General features: G+C 50.1%; 1 non-coding gene across 1 annotated transcript; it reads right to left on the bottom strand.

Annotated features, from left to right (window-relative positions):
- Window positions 1-6,582: 6,582 nt before the first annotated feature.
- Window positions 6,583-6,718, bottom strand: LOC114510487. Its single transcript, XR_003685665.1, has one exon. It is a non-coding gene; the product is annotated as a small nucleolar RNA SNORA48 (small nucleolar RNA).
- Window positions 6,719-8,422: the final 1,704 nt, after the last annotated feature.

Below are 8,422 nucleotides of genomic sequence, written 5' to 3'. Positions count from 1 at the left end.
AGGAACTTGCAATGTGATGACTGCAGTTACAGAACTGAATTTTAATTTTAGTTCACACACACCTAACTCTGAGGACGATTGGCTCATGGGGCACTGTGTGGCTGATACCAGCCAGCAGTATCCGCGGCCGCTGCGAATGCTCGAGATACCAGAGAAATACACACGGACTACCGAGTCCCGTGGAGGAATAGGGATGGCACAGCCACTCTCGCAAGGGAAGAGCGCCCCACCGTCTTGCCTGAATAGGCCTTTTATTAGGTAGCATTGGGTAGGAACACGGATACGGATCAAAGAGATAGATAATGTTCAAAGGGCTCACACTGAGTTGGGGTCTTATCACCTACAGAACTTAAGGAGCTAAATTCATTCCCTGCCCAGGCCTCCATAATCTAATTAAGAGCATCCTCAACAAAGCTGGTTTCACAGGATTTTACATATCCTCTTTTGTTTCAGGCCTGATTACCCTGGGAATCCCGCCACTTTCCTGCATAGGGCTGCACAGCCCCTTGTCATTGTCACAGGCTTGAGTCAGGCAGAGGAGACAAGGCAGCCAAGAGGTTTGAGACTTCTTGCAGGCAGAATGAGGACTCAGGCTTTGTCAAAGCTGAGGGGCGAGGGGCGATCACCCCCATTTTCCACAGCCCCCTGAGTCCTTTTCTGAGGGCCTTCCCACGTGATCGTGCCTGGCTTAGGTCCATCCTCCTCTGAGGAATCTTACCCGTCATTGGCTAACCGACCAAGCAATGGGGGCCAGGCAAGGAGCAGGCAGCACTCCTGCCAGGGAAATAAGCTTGTCTCCTTAGTGTCTCCTGGTCCCGAGGTCTCCCACTCAGCCTCAGCCACGGGGGGTTACAGCTCCTGAAACCAGGCAGGGCAGTTCCCAACAGGGCATGGCTAGAGGACCTAATGGGACGCCACCTAGGAAGAACTCACATGGTGCGCAGCCTAGAACAGCTCTCCATGTGGACGAACCCTCACCATCAGCACCACCAGCCTCCCACTCCTTCACCCCCCAGCTCAGGACCACTCTGGTTTGTTCCCAACGGCCAGGGGGTAAGACACGGGTCCACCCCACCTGTCCTGCCTCTCAGTTTCCAAAGGTGGCCCCGTCTCCAGGAACGGACCCCTCTCTCCCCCAGAGTCAGCAGCGACAGCGGAACCACTGAGCTGTCATGACAGCACCAGCCTCCTCCCACCGCTGAACAACTGTTGCCCATTTCTTCAACTTCTTCCACTGTTCTCATCTGGTGTGGGTTTTGCTTCTCTCTCACCCCAACTGCTTGAATCCCCCCATGAGTCAAGTAAGGTGAGGCCCCTTGGGAGGAGCGGGGACCACTCACAATATACTCCTTGTGTCGTAAAGGGCCCTTCAGCCCTTTCACTGAAATGGCCTGAGGTTTTTACTCTTTGCTCAAGTGAAGATAGATCCGTGCAAGTGCTCGGTGCTCAGGCTATCGGAGGCACTCCTGTTCCATCTCTGCTGTGTGCTCTCACCTGGTCTCCTGTGCTCGAGGATCCAGCGTGCATGTGAATATCAATGAACTGCATGGGGAGGAGAGAAGAGCATCACGCTCGAGTGGTTATGTATAGCCACACGGAGTGTGGGAGCGCCCCTAATGGACATGCCCCACTCCAGCTGGAAGGAGATAGGAATTATCTGGGGGTTACTTCCTGGGTCCAAGTAAGCTAAAAGCAGAGGAGTCAGAGCCCCAGAACAGGCTTCAGAAGACTCTGTTCTGCACAGGCTGTGTGACCACAGGCAAGTTCCTTAACCTCTCTGAATCTCAGTTTCATTATATGCAAAGTGATGGTGCCTGTCAAGAACCTGTTAGAGCTGTTTGAGATGTTCAGTGTGACAGTGTGTGTAGCCTCAAGGAGAGAAGTCAACGTGAACACCCCAGCAGTCTGATTTTTTAAGCTCTTTTGATCAGAAATCTCTCCCTACCGCAGTGCCTGACATTTCATCACTTCGGTTTGAGGCTACGGCAGAGAATGACTCTCCCCAGGAAGTACTTCCAAAGGCCCATGACAAGACTACTGTCCCTGAATCCTCATTTCAGTAGGGGAGGGAGACCCAGTAGCCTGGGGTTCTAGCCCCTAACCTGACAGGGGTCCCCATTCCTGTCTGCACACTAGAATCACCTGGGGAGGCTGAAGTATACCAACGTGGAGATGGTGGTCAAAAAAGTCACAGCGTAGGTCTCCTGTATCTGGGAGACACATACCCATGTTACATTTAAACTGACGGCTTAAACATTATGGCTTAACATCAGTCGCATACAAACGCACGGCTAGTTATGTCCTTGAATCTGTGCACCCAATGTATGTAACGATATTTAAGTAAAGAGGTTGTTTGTATCTCACATCAGCCATGCAGCCTCCGCAGGGTTAAAGGCGACCACAGACATAAGTGAAATCAGACTCTCTGGGGCTAGGGCCCCAGATCTCAACGCTATAAGCTCCCCAAAGCATTCCCGACTTGCAGATGAGGAAGAGAACAGCTGGCCTAGAACCCGAGCCCTGACCACACTCAGGGGGAGGCAGAACTGAGAGACAGGCAAAGGGCTGGGCAGCGAGGCACCAATGAATAAAGGTTTTACGTGGCCAAGAAGGCAGTGCCCACCCCGGCCTGATTCCAGAAACCACTCTGCCCACTCCTCAGTGTTATCACTTTACAATTCCAACATTGCTTCCTCACCCCTGAATAGTGGGGCCCGGTGAGGGTTAGTGAGGGTTAAAATGGGTATGCAATCATGCAGGGGGAGTGGGAAGAGGATTTCTATGGGCATTAAACATCCAACGTTGAAGATCCTTTTCCCACATCTCATCAAGCTGTTTAATCACCAGAGGGAGAGGGGAGACCTAGGTGACCGGACTGCACCCAGGCAGGAGGCCAGGAAACCAAGTGAGGGAGCCAGAGGGTCTTGAGTGGCAACAGACGGGGATGGGACAGAGAAACCCTCAGGGTCTGTGCACCCCAACATGGTCATTCTGCAGATGGCGAGACCAGCAATCACTATCCCAGCTCCTTAAAGAGCTGTGGGGACCCCACAGCACCCCGTTCATCCCCAGGAAGGCCTCTACTGCAGACTTCTCTCTGCTGAGTTTTACCTGCCTGAGCACCTTGATTTGCATATGGACTTGTTCCCGCCCATCCAACCCATTGCATGCAGATCTCCAGGAGCTGTCAATCAAAGTGCCCATCACCTCTTGGCTGATGGGGCGAGCACATGACCTGATCTGACCCAGTCACTCTGTCCTAGGAATCTGGATCTTAAGCACAGGGAAGACAGATTAGAAGGAGGTAGAACTGATATATTCGTTACCACTCAGCCCTGAAGCCTTTGGTTCCTACTGCTGCCTGGACCCCCAGGGCGCCAAAGTCCTTTCCATTTCTGGGACTTGTTATTCAGCTATTCTTTAGTTTTACGAGTTCCTCCTACCAATTCATTTTTACCCAGTTTAGCCGGGAGCTTGAAGACACTGTATCCAATATTTCATGATCCACAGCCTAGGCAAAAAGGCTTTGCTTCCATTATCGCAGGAGTTTGAGTTTATGGAGTATTGGAATGAGAGGGGATTTAACCGACCGACTTTCTGCTGGCCGGGGTAACCCTTGTGACCCCTGCCAAGTCACTGTCCCGCCTTTCACTGGGAAGTTCCCCGCCTCCCAGCTGAGTGTGCTTCAGTGGGCTCTGACCAGCTCTGCCCCTCAGCCGCTGTGTGATTTTGGACCAATCCCTGAACCACTGTGCGTTCCAAACAAGATAATGCATGAAAAGTACTTTGCACGTAGTAAGTGCACAATTAAAGGCCGTTAGCATAACTTGTATGGAAATGAACTCCACCCAGTCCCCAAGCTCCCACTTGTTTCATAGAACCAAAGGTCTTTGACCAGGGAAATGTTTCTGGCTTTTTAGGTTACTAAGGATGCAGGCCCAGAGAGCCTTACACAGCAACCCAGAGTCACACAGCAAGCACTATGGTGCAGGGCTTGCGTTTCATAGTCTCTTGACAGCTGTCTGGTCTTTGAGCTTCGCCTTCAGTGTCGTCTCCAGTGGCCCAAGGAAGAGCTGAATCCACCAAGACAGTCAACAAGGAAGGCAACTGTTTGTTGTGGCAGGAGAAAGAAAAAAGAGGGAAGAATTTAGCCCAGGGCTCTCAGCTCCCATCTTGAATGCGTCCCTCACCCGTCACTTCGCTGGGTAATTGCACACACGGTTACTAAGTTACAGCCCAAATTAGACACTTCAGCCTACATTTGGGAAACAGTTTACTCTGCTGAATTTGGCACTGGGGTTCTGCGCTGATAAACCCAGCCCAGCGTGGGATCCGGGACAAATAAAACTATTCCCTGGACAGGTTATCGGATGAGGCATCCATTCTTATTACTAACCCAATTAAAGCTCCCTAGAATCGCAAGACTTGGACAAGGGTGGTGAGGCGTGTCAGGGATCTCAAACTCAGGTGCCTGCAGAGGACAGGCAAGGAATATCAATGAGTGAGGAGGGCCAGCGCGTACTGGGGTGAAATGCAGGGCACATGCCCCGTCTCAGGGAGGCAGGCAGCTGCTACTCAGCCAACAATCACCACGTGGGAGTATGGGCCCAGGGTAGCCGATCCCAGCTCCGTCACTTATCCTCTGTGTGACCACAGGCTAGTCACTCAACCTCTCTGAGACTCAATTTCTTCATTCACACATGGAGACAAAAAAAATAATGTCTACCTCTCAAGTTGCTTGTGAAAATTAAATGGATCAATATACTGAAGTACTTAGAACCCTGCCTCTCCCACAGGAAGAACTCAAAAATGTTGGCTGGTATTAAGTAGATGGTTTTAAACAAGGGATTTGGGGAGCCAATAATGGGAGCGAGGGGACTCCAGGTGCTGTTGGCATGGAGACGCTAATGGCATGACGGAAGGCCATGCTGACTTGTGAATCTTCTATTCTCAGTAGAGCACTAGCAACCCAGTATACCCACATGGGGACTCACCTCTCGCTCATGACCGTATGTGACTCTTGCTTATGTCTTTAATTTACCAAAATTTGATCAACTAATTAATTCTTATTTTAGGCCATGGATTTAATGAGCCAAATATTTTCAGTCAAGGAGTCTTGGGGGCTAGAATGGCTGGATTCTTGGCGGGAGGAAATCGAGGTACCCTTGTTCTCCTACCAAAATATAGACCTAGACTCGACATCGGACATGCTCAAGTCCCTGACTCCATAATGATTCAAAAGGAAGCTCACTGGCCGTGGATGGAGGAGGCTGGTGAGCAAACTCTTTACTGTGAAAAAATAGAAAATAAAGGGAAAGAAGGAGCTCCTATCCCGCCTCTCCTAAAGGAACTCCTGTCTCAGGTTAACCAGGGGGCAGCTGACACTTTGTAGGTATATTCCAACTAATGAATAAACGCAGGGTTATAGAATCAGAATATCACCCTTTTTTTTGCAAGCCCTATAGAAGTAATAAATTTGTGTACTGAGTATCTGTAGGCTACTGCTATCACAAAAAAACACACACAAAATACCTGCTATGATATAGTCTTACCAAAAGAAATGAACATAACTCTGATAAAGGTTCTAGATCCAACTACCAATTTATGGGAGAAAAAAAGAGCTGAAGAGTGCTTTTGAAACACCATAAGGCCATAGAGCAAAATCAAGATCGAAGGACGCTATAGAAAAAAGGAACCTGGAGTTACAGAGGAGAGCTATGGGTTTTGAAAGCCTTAAGCAACATATCAAGCAAACACAATATATGGACTTCAGAATAACAGCCTCCAAAGGTGTCCGTTTCTCATGCCTGGAACCCGTGACTGTGTTACCCTCCGTGATGGAAGAGCCTTTGTAGATACAGCTAAGGCTAAGGACTATGAGATGGGACAGTTATTCTGGATCATCCAGGTGGGCCTTTAAAAGTGGAGTCTTGCCCTGGCTGCTCTGGCTCATTGGATTGAGTGCCAGCCTGGGAACCAAAGGGTCACTGGTTCGGTTCCCAGTCAGGGCACATGCCTGGGTTGCGGGCCGGGCCCCCAGTGGGGGGTGCATAAGAGGCAACCACACATTGATGTTTCTCTCCCTCTCTTTCTCCCTCCCTTCCCTCCTCTCTAAAATATAATTAAATAAAAGTGTAGTCTTTTCTGGCTGTCCTCAGAAAGAGACTGAAGAAGGGCCTTAGAAACAGGCAAGGAGAGGAATTCTCCCCCAGAGCCTCCAGGGAGGAATGTTGGCACTGATTTGACCCCAACAAGAGCCGTGTCTGACTTCCGACCTGCAGAATTGTGAGATGATATATTTATATTTGTGGAACCACCAAGTTCATGGTAATTTGTGACAGCAGCACTAGAAAATGAATACAGATCCAAAGAGGCAAACTATACTTTAAAAATTATAATCATCAACATTTGATGATTTTAAGAGATTATAGGAGATTAAGGAATTATTTGACAATTCTAAGAAATTACCTGATGTGATCATAGTATTTCACATCTTTGGGTAGATTAATTTCTGGGTGTCATGGATTTGGGTGCTATCTTTATGCAATTTTTTTTTTGAGTGAATGTTCTTTTTATTTTTTCCCATGTGTCCAAGGCATGAACCAGGCATGGGCACAGACCAAAAGCCAACCTGGAATAAACAAGGAGTCACTTTGTCCCTGGCTGATATGAGACAAGCACCACCAAGCCAGGTGCAACTCCACCCAGATCAGGGACAGGAGTGAATGAATGTTCTTAAAAGAAAGGGGGAAGGGGGCCAGGTGGGGCATAAAAACTAAGCCGGGATGTGGTCTCAGCTGGAAGCTGAGGTCCCATGGGATGCTCTGGAGCATGAATACGATCACCAAGACAGTCTGTTCAGGTAAGGAAGGGGTCTGGGTTTCGTCCCCTTGTATCAGCCTATCGCTGGCCGTCACTGTCCCAGGTAACAAGGGGGTTCCCACTGGCTGAAGGAAATTCCCTAGCGAACAAGGCAGCCATGAGCCACGCACCAGCATCCACAGGACCTGGAAGATGGGTCGGCAGCCCATTAAAGGAACCAAGAGGGACACCAACAGCGTCTGTTACAGTCCACCCCTTGAACCGCTCAGGTTCATTGCTTCTCACGTTAAGTTCACTCCATGAAGGCACAGCTTCTACAGAACTCTGGTTGGTCACAACTTGGGGAAATTTTAACAAGAGGAAGATGAGTGGGCCCTGACTGGTGTGGTTCAGTTGGTTGGCCATCGTCCGGCAAAGCGAAAGGTCGCTGGTTCGATTCCTACTCAGGGCACTGGCTTGTGGATTTGGTCCCCGGTTGGGGTGTGTGCTAGAGGCAACTGATGGATGCTTCTCTCCCTCTCTCTCTCTCCTTTCCCCTCTCTCTAAAGATAAATAAATAAAATCTTTTTTTTAAAGAATAAGACTAGAGGGATGAACCAGAGCCACACAACTGCAGTCAATCTCACGGCCAAATGAAGAGGCATCCTCTCCTTCCTCCACCACGCATTCCAGACCGCCCTTCCTGTCAGCACACCTGCTGCGCTAAGTGGCCGGCCTGCTGGGGTGGCACAGACCCCCGTCCATTTCCAGTTATAATTAGGCATGGGGGCATCAGAAGACACCCCAGGCAATTCACCTGCGCACCAAGAGTATGACCCACCGTTCTCACCCTGCAGCTGCAGCCCTGCTTCCCATGATGCTCAGGGTCAACCGTCTCTGCCAGGATGGTGACCTTGCCTTCTGGTCTGCCCAAAATGCCAAGCTGGCAGGCACAGTTTTATGTTTGCTGAGATTCTTACTGTGTCCCCCTATAGAAAGTGGGACTTTAAGATCTACAGAGCCTGGGGACACCACAGAAATCCTCCAAGTAGACCACTGGGAGCTACAGAGAGTGGGGCAATTTCTCCTCTGCAGCTCTTGGTTCCGAGGCCCAAGGACACAGCCACGCACAATGGCCATTGAGTCAAGGAACATTCTGCTTCCTTAAAGATGCCAGCCTCAAGGGTGCCAACCTCCAGGGTGTCATTTCCAAGCTCAAGGGTGTCATTTCCAAGCTAACATATCAGCCGTTCCTTCAACCACTTCCGGAGAGGGCGGGACACGGCAGGACCAGTGTACCCCATGGCCATGTGCCCGAGGTGGCAGCTCTTTGCCCAAAGTTACGTTTTGCAGCATCTCATGATGATGGGTGTGTATAAACCCTTCCATAGTGGTGCTGGCCGAGGCCCTGAGAGCTGGGAAGGCAAACGCATCCCTACCTGGAATACGTGTCAGTCTCAGTCAGGATGTCCAGGGTGTCAGGAAGGGTCTGATGTAATAATCTCTTGGTCGCCAAGTGAGGCAGTTGACCAGCTCAAGGCTGATACCAAACAAGGGAGATAGCAACAGTGCCCTACCTCGATCAGTGATTGGCCGCCAGCGGCCTCTGCGGGAGGGCGAC

Source organism: Phyllostomus discolor, chromosome 13 (assembly GCF_004126475.2).
Source record: "Phyllostomus discolor isolate MPI-MPIP mPhyDis1 chromosome 13, mPhyDis1.pri.v3, whole genome shotgun sequence".
Classification (NCBI taxonomy): domain Eukaryota; kingdom Metazoa; phylum Chordata; class Mammalia; order Chiroptera; family Phyllostomidae; genus Phyllostomus; species Phyllostomus discolor.
This window is presented reverse-complemented; position numbering and strand designations above follow the sequence as displayed.